The sequence below is a fragment of the Polistes canadensis genome, unplaced genomic scaffold, assembly GCF_001313835.1.
Source record: "Polistes canadensis isolate GaletaPanama2010 unplaced genomic scaffold, ASM131383v1 scaffold_312, whole genome shotgun sequence".
NCBI classification, from domain to species: domain Eukaryota; kingdom Metazoa; phylum Arthropoda; class Insecta; order Hymenoptera; family Vespidae; genus Polistes; species Polistes canadensis.
Window position 1 is genome coordinate 20,018 of NW_014569859.1, and position 13,504 is coordinate 33,521.

The window sequence follows — 13,504 nt, forward strand, 5'->3', positions numbered from 1 at the left end:
CTACTAATCGTAAAGAATTCAAAATTGTTGCGATTATTATATCGACACTAACCTTCATTTTTTGATCGTACAATAATTTATAATATTTCATTCGGATGTATTTTTCCAATGATCGAACTTTTTTTTTTTCAAAAATTCCATCGTTATCAAGGCTACACATAATTATTAATAATTATCTTTCTCTTTCAGTATATTCATACTTTACGGCTTATTTCCCGCGGAAATAAAATAACCAATTGGAGAGAGCCTCTTACCTTAGATCGAAAATCAATTAATCGATTTTTCGAAATATTTTATTAAATGAACCAATCAGTGATGAGAATTCAAACAAGTATCGATTAATCGATTTATTCTCTTTTACATTTAATTATTTAAATTGAATTGAAGTTATTTAGAATTATACAAATTGAATAACCTGATACATTTTAATGTAAAGACATAAGTGAGCGTATATATCTGTAATTATTAGTAACATGATTATAACATAATTAACAATAATATGTTAACTCGTAGACGAGGTAAAAGCGATATTAGAAGTGGCGCTTGTCCGAAACTTTGTTAATCGCAAATTCATGTTCCTCCCCGCCCTCCCCCGCCATTGTAAATTTGTTTTCCATTTGTTCGAACCTGTGCGGGCATCGGACTTCCCAAATCTTTAAAAATGATTTATTATCAAGCCAACGTTGTTACGTAATATCACGAGTTAGTTCGATGTTACATAAACAAACATCTATAACTTTTAATTCGTATTATTATTTTATATATTAAAACCTAATTAACGAAACTCTCTAATATAGATACAAAACACATATATTTTCTTCTATTTATTTCATTTAAATATTAAACGAAAAAAGAGTAAGAAAAGAAACAATCGGATGCAAGAAGAAGAAGAAGAAAATTAAAATAAAAGGGCCAATCAAAAGATGATGATCTCAATCAAAATACAATAATTTCTTTTATTTCGTTTAATATGATCATTGTAATTATATATATACATTCATATTTTTCTAATAATATAAGAATACGAGAGAGAGAACATTTTTCCGGTTAACTTAACGATCCGTCGTACCGAACGATCATGCTGGATAATCGTTTTCATCAAAAGTAGGTGGGGAAGTTAGGCTAACTGAAGAAGAAGAGCGCGGGGGTGTGCGACGCTTGCGCTGAAATGCTCCCCTATATAAGTTATCGCGGTCTGCGTTCATACGGCAGTATCGCAGATCGTGTTATCAAGCACAAGTTAGTTAGTTTCGTCAAGAAGAAGAAGAAGAAGAAGAAGAAGAAGAAGAAGAACTACTATCCATTGGATAGTAGAAAGAGAGAAGAAGAAGAGGGTCAACAGAAAAAAAACAACAAGAGATTGTGGCATAAAAAATATAACGCAGCAAACTATTTCTCCCTTTTTTTATTTTTACGAACGCGTGGATTTATTTCTATGTGAGTGTGTCGCTTCGATATTATATTATCACATTGTTCTTTTTTTTTTACATTCATTTTTTATATTTCTATACAAGTGTAATATATATTTATTATAGGATTATATATATGTGTGTTAATTTTTTTTTTGGTTTTTAATCATTGTTACACATTTTCGTAGATAATATTCATATATACAATTTAGAATTATAAAGATTTATTTTCTTTTATATTTTTTACCTTTCGTTTATTTTATTTCAGAGTTTTAATTATCATAGATCGAAGTTATCTATCAAATGTTTTAAATTGAAATGAGAGAGATTTGCGTTTAAAGAAATTATTAATCATGTGATCGTTGCATATATTAATTAAAGATGAAAACTACGATGTATATTTATTAGCGAATGTATCAATCTTTAACTTACGTATAATATAATCTTTATCTTCTATTTATTCATACATATATGTATATATATATGAGGTATCTAGTTAGATAATAGTTAGATGAAAAAATGATCGGTTGCATGTGATCATTTGATAGTATTGTATTACTGTGGGATATCTATTGAGATTTATTTTTCCTCTTCTTCTTCTTATTTTTTTTCCATTTTTTTTTTTTTTTGTTACGAATTCTCAAATGATAATTCCAGATCTCTAAATACTCGTCAGGAATGACTTTGGTTTTGTTATCTCTCGTTTTAAAAGAAAAGAAATTGTAATCCGTTTTGTTAATAGATTAAATTATTTTTTCTTTTTTTTTTTTTTTTTTTTTTTTTTCAATTTAAATTCACTTTTAGAATCTTCCCAATGCGTGTTTCTTCTTATCAATTATTTATATCAATATATGTTACTATTACATATATATATATAAGAGAGAAATAGAGAGAAAGTTAGATGTATCTTTCAAATTTTTTTACGACATCGTGTCAAGGCAATCTACCTTGTTTTTTTTTTTGTTTTCTATTTTTTTTACCAAAAACGATATCTTAATTTAATAGATTATAAATGTAATTTTTTTTAACGACTAATACAAATATTTATTTCTTTTCATTATACTAAAGATATGATATAACACGTGTTCCTCATTGATAAAGATAAAAGCAATTGGTTAAACGTTATGAAATAAGACTTTTAAACGATAATAATTACTGTTTCCGTATAACGTAAGAATTGTTTGCCTTTGCATTATGCAGATTTTTAAAAACGAATTATCTTAGAATACTGGTTAGAGACTCTTAAGTTGTTAAAAAGTATTCTCTCGGTTCTTTGTTATTTTTTTTTTTTTTGTAGTAGAATGTTAACAGACAGAAGTACATTGACAATTTTCGAAATGTTATTTGTAAAATAATCTGATGAAACGGAACAAAGACGACGGCACCGACCTACATTGCAAAAATAGAAATATCGAATCTTATGAATGTTTAACAACCTACCACACGATACTTTCTTTTGTATTTATCAACTCCCCTTATCATCTCCTTTTTGTCACTAAATATGTTTACCTGTTGGTTATTATTAAGATTTCTTTACTTTTAATATAGAGAGAATTTTTCATTCACATTATTTGCATGTCACATATATATAGGTGCCGACTTACATATTCATTTTTATCAGAACGAGGAACAGTTCGTGACAATAATAAATTGAACATTAGGTTAATGATAATAATACAGGAGGATCATTTTGTTTCCTGTACATATGCTCGTAATCAAGCGTGCAAGCATATTGTTGTATCGATCAGTGAATTTCTACGATAACGAGATCGTTCGTCCTCTCTTATCAACGAAATATATCTCACTGATTGAAAATTAACGTCGAGTGGCCAGAAATATTCAATTTTATCAAAAGGGGTGATGAGAAAATAAATTTAAAAAAAAAAACAAGATACATATATATATACATATAATAATCGTATACTCGATAAAAAACATATTTACAAAATATATATATGTGATATTTTAATTAACAATATAATGAATTTTTAATTATTATTGAAACAATGTTTAAAGTCTTTAAAAAAATAATATCGCGTATAAACGATTCACCCTTTCTTTTTTTCTTTTTTCTTTTTTTCTTTCGTATCATTTTGTATTCCCTATTTTCGGTTCTTCTTTACGAGTTTATGGATAAATATTTGAAAGAAAATGTTTGACGTACGTAAAGATCTAGAAAACGCACTTGTCGGAGACTGATAAATGTGTTATTTCTTTCTTTCTTTCTTTCTTTCTTATTCTTTTGGGTTTTTTATTTATTTTCTTTTTATTTGTTCATATATACACGCGCACTTTCTTCGCACGAGAGTGCCACGAACAACAAACACGATAGCATCATATCCTGTTTACCTCGAATACGCGAGTTAAATCTCACCATTAATTAGATGCTTATCTTGAAATCAAAGTTATTTGTTTACATTTAACACTAGTTAAAACCTCGTTCATTAATGTTATACCATTTTCATTTATTCTTAGTTAAATAATTCAACATTCAAGATACTGTGAATTATCTTTCGGTATTCTCCTGATTATTATTTTCAAATTATTTTTAATGAAAACTTTTCCTCGTCGTCGCGTACACACAACTATACCAAATGAACTGATTTTTCTTCTTTTTTTTTTTATATTTTCTTTCCTGTACTCGATACAATGAATTCACGTTTCTTACTGCTGTGAGAGAGAGAGAGAGAGAGAGAGAGATGAAATAGTTTCAATTTTTATTTATTTTTTCTTTTCAAATAAATTAGATTTGTTTTCCTATGTCTCCATGACGATGTAAAACGTCCAACATCGTCAAATCGATACACGCGACTTGTTCTTCTTTCATTATATTTATATTAGGGTCAAATCATGCGTGTCCGATGGAAAAAACGTAAAAAACGTAAAAAGAAAAATGAATTCGTGAGATCCGTCGTTTTATTATACTATTATTTTCGAAATTATTTTTCCCGGATGAATACGTATAGAAAAAAGAAAAAGATAGATAGATAGATAGATACATATATAGATAGAAAAATAAAAAGAAAAGGAAGGAAGCAAGCTTTTAAGCACTCCGAATAATTAACGAAAAGATACGATACGTGTGGTATGTATGTAAACGACTTGGACGTTCCAATTTTTTTGTCAATGGTCCTTCAAAATTTGAATATATTTTTAGCCTATAATATAAAGTTTACGTAGAATTTTAATACGTATATAAAAAAAAACGTATATGAAATTTATATATACGTATCTATATTATTATATATGTATAATATAGTGTGCGTGTGCATGTATATATGTACATTGAACTCTCTTTCTCGTATGACCTAAAATTAATTGATCTTAATTATTATTACACACATACACGCACGCACGCACATACATACACATATGTTAGTTCTTATCAAAGATCATACATACTATACATAATTGTCATATATTTACGCGATTACTCACGTTAAGTATTATAATAAAAAACAACGTTGTAACAAAGTGATATGTTTGAACGATTCGCGAGTAAAGTATTTAACAACAATAATAACAACAACAACAAAATGATATCTATTTATGGGTCTCGGTCTAAAGTTTACTCGGAATTCTTGTAAAGTAGGATAAACTTATGGACTTTGTGATCATTCGTGGAATTTATGAGAATATCAATTTATTCGTAAAAAAGTAAAATCAATTAGTTTGTAGTATTTGTAAGAACAATTACTACGTTAAAACGAATCATTTTTTTCCTATTTGTTCTTTTTTTTTTTTTTTTTTTTTTTTTTTTTTTTTTTTTTTTTTTTTTTTTTTGAAAAGTACGCTATTTAAACTTCCTATTATTAGAGTAAAGTATTTTACGTTTTCGCTAGTTCATTCGTACTAATAATAATAATTAACGTTAAAAGTATATATCCGTTAATTGTCTTATTTAAGTTTTTATCTGTAATTTATGTAATATTATCTAGAAGAAATTAAATAGGACAATTTTGATATAAGCGAGCAAATGGATTATCTACTTTCGTAAATAACACATTTATAATGTTTTTTTAAATATATATTATATGACGATTAAATCGTTCAAGGTGTTTTTATTTTTTAATCTTAAACGTCTTCGTGAAGATTACTCTCGTATATTTGATTCTTTATCTCGATCTTATTTTTCGAAGATTAACACGATAATTTCAAAGTGATATAAAAGAAGAGAGAAAACTGGAAATTATTAAAAAGAAACGATCTTATCAACAATGTTGTTGTCCCATTTACGTATATATACATATACATATATCATTTTCAAGCACATTGTGTGAAGAGGGGGGTCTCTATTACCTCAGGAAGATGCACGACGAGATAATTTCTTATAGATACCTCGTGTGACATAACGGGGGTGGTTTTTCGTAAGATGGTTCATCGATATTCTTATCCAAATATTTTCTTTACACAAATTTAACGAATAAACTTTATCTTCATATTTTTTCTCTTCGATTTAATATGTTAAAATTAATTCATTCATTTTAACATACGTTATTAATTGGAATTTTCTTAAATGTAAATGTTTATTGAATAATAATAATAATAGTAGTAATATTTAACCCTAGAACTACTAACTGGAGTAAATATATATCTACTCCAGGTAAACTTAAATTAAATGAAGATTGAATCGTTTTTTAATACTTTCATTTATTTAAATCGATTTTTCATCGATTAAACTTTAGTAAAATTGAATTTCCTCTTTATTATTCTCTTTGGCATGAAAAAAACACAAAAATTCATATACTTAAAAGTCTGATTCTGCTATCAGAATAGTTCTTAGAACTAAAAAACCCCATAGAGTAAATATATACCCCAATTTGTAGTTTAAAGGTTAAAAAAATAAGTTTGTAGTTTTAGGGTGTTAATGAGAAAAATTGTTTAGATAATTATTATCATGGTATTAAATATCTTTCTTATAAATATTCATACGTTTATATTGTACTATAAGAATAAAATTCAAATGAATTATTATTATCTTTCTTATATAAATGTACAAAAGGGGGTTATGTATAATTAAAACACATTATCGTTTTAAGTTTAATTTTTGTTTGGGTTTGTTTTAGTGTTTCTAATATCTTTGTTAAATATTTATAAAAATTGTGAGTATTACAAAAATTGATTATTATTTATCTTATAATATAAGGGGTAGTTTAACGATATAGTTTTTCGTTTACTTATTGGATATACTCGTTATCCGGAAAACTTTTGACTCACGATACTATTTTAGAAAGTATTATCTATACCAAACACACAACCCCCCATTCGTACCACTCTTTTATGCTTGCTCGTGTCATATAAGAGTTCCACGGTAGTCATCTGGCAGTCGTGCTCGGCATAGTCATTGAATCACACGCGTTTCTTCATCGTATTGTTGTTATTATCTATCGTGTAATTTAAATGAAGTGTTCATTTTTCTTTGTTAACGAATGTTAAAAACACATCCAACATATTCAATCAAATCTTGAATTAAACACATTAAGGTATTTATTATTATTATTATTATTTTATATATTTTAAAAGCATATATATATATATACGTTCAGTATTTTATTAAACCGAGAATAGTGATTTTAATTATTTAAAGATCAATTACCCCCCTTACGTTACATTAAAAAGTCATCCCAACGAAATATTCTGGACAGGAAGTTTAATTGAATTTAAATAATGAATTATGTCTTTAAACAATGTGTGTTGCTTCGATTAAAAATTAATCATAGAAATAGGATACTTAAATTTTTACAAATCGTGTCATTTCACATACGTCTTCTTTTCTAAATTTATAATAATAAATAAAGAATAAAACAAAGAAATGAGGAGAACCCTTTTAAAGAGTACAATTTTTCGGTGTTTGTTTTTTATTTTTACGCGAATCTTATTTTCAAACGCTATACGTTTGTTGTTGTTCCATTTATTTGCAATTATTATTCTTTCCTTGATTCTTTTTAATTCATTAATATTTATAATGACTATATGTGTGTATGTGTGTGTGTGTGATTATAAGAAGATTACAAAATATTAGTGTATTATATGATTAATAATTTAATGATATCTTTAGTTTCCTTGTTCATTCACCCTCTCTCTTTGTATTTTATTCATCGTCGTGTTCTAAACGAACGAAAAAACTTATTCAAAACAAAGTAGCAAAAAAAAAAAGAAGATATCGAATCGTATTATCGATGTTTGACCGATATAAAGTGTTAACTTGTTGGCAACTTTATAGGCAGAATTCCAATCGTTCGTACTAACCAGTTAAAACGCGTTAGACAAACACAACACACAAGTTTATTGTGTAACACATTATGTGTTTCTATTTTCAATGGGTGGGTGGGTGGTAAAGGGGGGGAGGGACAGGGGAAGATGGGTGGTTTAACGAAGACTAACACTTGATACGTTTTTATTCGTAAAAAAAAGTACAACGTCGCTTATTACACGATGGTTTTTTTTATTTAATTATTATCTTTTAAGTTCCTATCATTTGGTTTAATAAAAAACCATTTCTATCATATCATTCCCAAGAGAAAGAGAGAGAGAGAGAGAGAGAGAGAGAGAGAAAGATAGGAACCGGAGTTTGATTAGATTGAACAATGAATAATTGTAAACAACTGGATATAGGACTTCGGATCATAAACAGTTGCCTATATTAAGGGGCAGATGAATAATCAATTTCTTTGTTGTTTTTTTTATTTTATAAAATAATGGAAATTATATATATGGATTAGATTATAATTTATAAATGAATAATAAATTTATTTTTAAAAAAGGAAACACAACTTCATTTGAATTAATAATATAATATGAATATAATTAGATTATTATTAGCATATATACACACATTATAATACTACGCTTAATTAAAATATAACATTTTTGTTTTCTTTCGTTTCTTTTTTTATCGTTCTTAATTAAAATTGTTTATTATCTAATCGTGTTAAAATAATTATTAGTAATCTTTTTATATATACGAAGTATATAATATACTACGAGAGTTCTTTGCGTTCCATTTTGTTTTTATTTATCATTTGATTGCATAACAGGAAACGGTGTAAAAGCCCTTGGCAATGAACGTTTAAGTTTTAAGAGAGAAAGAGAGAAGGAGAGAAATAATGGTGGGTGGTAGAGATGGTTAAAGGTGTGAGAGAAGTGGTGGTGGTGGTGGAAATGGTGGTGGTGGAAATGATGATAGAGAAGAAGAAGAAGAAGAAGTCTTGATACTAGTTTGAAATAGTTGGCACGAAACTGCGTACCCCTGTCGTCACACTTTACTTCTGACATCAGCTTGTTTAGCTTTGTTAAACGCGAACGAATAAAATACTTCTCATGCATCTCGTTCCGATGACCCTGAAAATCTTCCATTATATTTCACTTATTCAACTCACCTCATCTCACCTCACCTCATCTCACCTCATTCATTTTCATTCTCTTCCTATTACCTTCTTTGTTCTTTATTTTATTGCGTTAAACAGTAATATTGTGTGTACACTCAATCATACGTAGAAATATAACGTGAATATAATACTTATCCGTTCTTTAATTTTATTCGATGTTAAATATTGCCAAAATATATTTTATATGAAATTAATATTGAAATTATAAACAAATGTTTGTTTTTAAATTGATTTGTGATTTTTCACTTTCGTTTATTTTAATAATTTGTTTCTTTTATATAGATGAACATTTTTTTTAAAGATTCATCTCATAGGAATATAAATAATGATTAATTAACGTTTAAAATTACACAGTCATTATAATGTGATTAATTTTTATTATATAAAATGTAACGCAAATTATCATATAAAATGCATCAATCTAAATAATACGATAGTGATAATCATTATTAAACGATTGTAAATTTACAAAAGATCTTTTATGATGATGCTTACCAAAGATATATTATAGTATCTATTTAGGTTACCAATGTATCCCCTCTTTATTATTCTCTATGGTACTTTCGATCTGAAATGGGATGGAAAATAAATACGAGAATACACGCATAAATCTAAAACTAGACACGATAACGATTCAATCGTGATAATCTCTATACATCGGTGCTTTCAAATTACTCGATAGGTATAGTATACATATAGAAACACACACATATATATATGAGTCACGTTGCATTTCTACTTTCATTTACAGTATAATGATACAAAGAAAATAATAATATGTTTAGATAATAATTACTTTAGAAACAGAGAGTGTGTTAGAATCTTATATATATTTTATCATTTATATTTCGAAATTATTCAATAATTATTACACGTAAAGATTCTTTTTTTTTATTATTATTATTATTTTATTATTTTTGATTTACTTAATCAAATACGTTAACTTTATATCGAAACACGCGAAGTAGAGAGTTACTAGTAAGAATTATAATTAAACATAGTAACACTTCGTGCAGACTTAAATAGGAATCAAACTTATATAAGTTATATGTATATATATATATTTATATATGTGTATACATACGAAATTGTGAACGGAATAAAAATGATTTCCTCGAATATTTAATTTAACTGCGTACAAATTATAATTTAGATCGAAACGTGCGTTATATAATCGAACTTGTTTCACGGTCGTATATAAAAAAAAAAAACCGCACACACAAAAAAAAAATAGTATAGAACACATTAGCTTATTCAATTATGATGCCAATTGATGATCGTCGTTTTTGATTAAAAGCCAACAGTTAGAACAACCCACGACAGATGTATTCTGAGAAAGTCAAATTTTGTCATTGTTTTTTTTTTTTTTTTTTTTTTTTTTTTTTTTTTTTTTTTTTTTTTTTTTTCAAAATTATTAAACGAACAACGTGTTTCGTGTTAAACGAACGATACATTAAGCAAATGTATGCGCACCTACCCACACATACACACACACACACACATACATATACCTCCACTTCAATGAAGAACAAACTGACATTGAAGAAATGTAACGCGTAGATATCCCACTCGTAGTAACAAAGAAATGTTATAAAACAGTTGTATGAATAATCTTTAAACGACCGAATGACCTAGATTACAATTGAAACGAATAATTAATGTTTCGTGATTGATTTCATGGCTTCATTTCAATTTCGTTCGTTCGTAGGGTTATGTAGGTATTCAGTATGTGAAAACCACCACCCTTCCTTCGTTTTGAAACTATTCTGATAAATTAACGTCTGAGAATTGTTGGAAAATTACTGACAAATGATTAATTAACGTTAATTAAGATATGAAATTTTTAATTCTATTATAAGAAAATGATTTCATTGAGTAAAAGAAAAAATGATCTAACGATTCAGATCGTTGATGATTTTGTTTTTTCCCCCCATGAATTATTTTCCATGAAATAGAAATAAAAAAAGAAGTTAATTCTCGATTTGATTGTCGCGGATTGATACACTGTTTTTCAAGGATTTTAGTTCTTAAATGGAAGGTGCATATACAAGGTGCATATGTAAGGTGCATATGCAAGGAAGTAATATTCGGTCAGTGTTGTAGGTCAGTGGAACGCTTTATCGTGTCGCAGTTTGCTTCCATTATCGCGAGAACGAACCTTTAGCAAGTTTGTATATACATGATGCACGAATAAAACCTCCCATCGTATTAAATGTAATAATGTTATAAGAAAACCTTCATAGGTATATAGAGTTCGTATAATAATATGATTTATCGTATACGTAATTTTATTTGACAGTCACGATGATTATTCGTGATTTTAATAATGAAAAATGAAATAAAATAAAATAAAATATATTTTATCTTTCGGATAGATTTAATTATAAAATTATATTTTATATTTAAATCGTATGTGTATATAAAAAATGGTATCTAAGATATATATTTAGGTATTATTAAAAATGTTATTAATTAAATATGCTTAACATTTTTTAATAGGAAAAATATCGTTAGATGATCTTAATTCATTAAGAACATGAGATCGTGTAAATAAATTTAGTCGATTAAATTTAGAGTGACAATACGTTTTACTTAGATGTGTTGGTGTGTGTGTGTTTAGCTATTGTACGATGTCACGATGAAATAAAAATTAAAATTAAAATGAGGAAGGAAAATAACCAGGTGTAACGATGCGAATTAAACGTTCCTTTATCGACTTTATATATTTTTCAATGTTTCACGTATAATAATATTGGACAATTATTATAATAATTAATTAACGGTATATATACGATATTCTTAAAACATTCATTGATAATAATACATTTATATTATATTTTACAACAGAGAACAAAATAATATTAATATAATTATCTCTCGCGTCATAATTTTGTTTATTTGAAGTGAAACTTTTTAGGGAAAGGGAACATAAATGTAGGGTGAGAAAGGGTGAGATAGAATCATCAGTTAATCAACAATTGAACGAGATTATGAAAGGTTTATTTTAGTGTAGTGTGTGTGTCACACACACAGAATCAATTCATATGTCTATTAAATTAAAAATAATACAGAATACATTTGTTTAAAAATGATATATTTATCAATATTAAACAATTCTGATTTAAACAAATCTATTTCTGCACAGTGATGACTTCGAGGATAAAATGTTGATCATTTGGAACATAAAATTGAAATTAATTAATATTCAAAGTATGTTTAATAGATATGTAATGTTTAAACCAATGCACATACATGTTTAAAAAATTTTTAAATAATCCTTTTCGAAATTCACTTTTAAATTGGTACCTTGTCTTCTATACAAGTTTTTTTTTTAATTAAATATTGTTTATATAACTTTACGAAAGTTGCATATGTATAGCACACATATTATAATGTTTTTCTTATAAATAGAATTTATTCTACTGAAAGTAATATATATAAAGAACATTCAACAAAACAACTTTCACAGAGGACATTAACCCAGTTTTAGTTAGTTAGGTCATGTAAACAACATTTAACAAAAAAAAACTTTAACAGAGAACATTGACCTAGTTCCACGGTGGATTTCGAAGAAGACGGTACATAGATCATACACTTCGTGTTCTTAAACAATACATATTTATTTCGATTAATTAATAATTAATTTAATACTCTAATATATTCTATACTTATATTTCAGATTATTTAAACACATATACATTGGATTAATATTCTATGTATATAGAAAGAATTTAATATTTATTAAATATTAATATTTATTATTAATTTATTATTTTGATTTTTAATTTTTTTTTACGTAAATCAAATTAATTTTTGTTCTAATCTTTAATAGAGATTCATTTGTGAAACATAAATTATTTGTGTATCGTGAATTATTACATTAATTATCGTTTATTTGAAACAACATTTTTATATGTTATTTGTTTTTATATGTATTCGTAGAAAATGATAAGAAAATGTCCAAAAATGTGTTGTAACGATAAATTGTGTAATATGAAGAATTATGTAAACGAATGTGTTATCGTACAAAATTACGCGACCTATAGATAAATTTTATATTATTATTATTATTATTATTATTATTAATAATAATTGTTGGCACAAATTTTGTTTGTAACGTTAGAAAAGAGGTATTCATCGTCGTCGTTGTTTTTTTAATCACGTTCAAGGATACCAGGAAAAGATAAAAAAAAAAAAAAAGAAAAAACATACAGAATAATTGTTTGGTTTAATTTTTTTTCAAAGTTTTATTCTTTAATAAAAAAAAAAAACTATCAGATAAAATATGAAATTCGGACGATTATTTTTTCAAAGATAATATTATTTTTGTAAAAAAAAAAAAAAAAAAAAAAAAAAAACAAAGAAGCAATTGTTAAAGACGACCGAATTATATTAATTAATCTTTATTGCAAAAGAATGCAACTTTTGTTCTGTTCTCAACTTTTTTTATTCTAACTTTAACCCCTTACTTTTAACTCTAACCGGTTTCGTCAGTTATGTGGTCGGTTTCGGTTGATCTGAACGAACGGATTTGAAGTTGCAAGTTGTTTTCAGTTTGTCCATCCTTTTATGATAAAATTTTCTTCGATAATATTAAACAATAATCGAAATGTCTAATTATTTTAAGATAATTATTCACGATATTAATTATTATTAATTTCATACTTGATTTCTCATCTTTCGTTTCTTTTTTCTTTTCTTTTTTTT

General features: G+C 26.4%; 1 protein-coding gene across 1 annotated transcript in view; it reads left to right on the plus strand.

Moving 5' to 3' along the window:
* The first annotated feature begins 1,323 nt into the window (after positions 1-1,323).
* The window catches only part of LOC106791485 (glutamine synthetase 2 cytoplasmic), a 21,133-nt gene continuing 8,952 nt past the window's right edge, over positions 1,324-13,504 (plus strand). The window contains exon 1 of the mRNA XM_014757133.1: positions 1,324-1,437. The gene's annotated coding sequence lies outside the window, so the exon portion shown is untranslated. The remainder of the gene's footprint in view (positions 1,438-13,504) is intronic.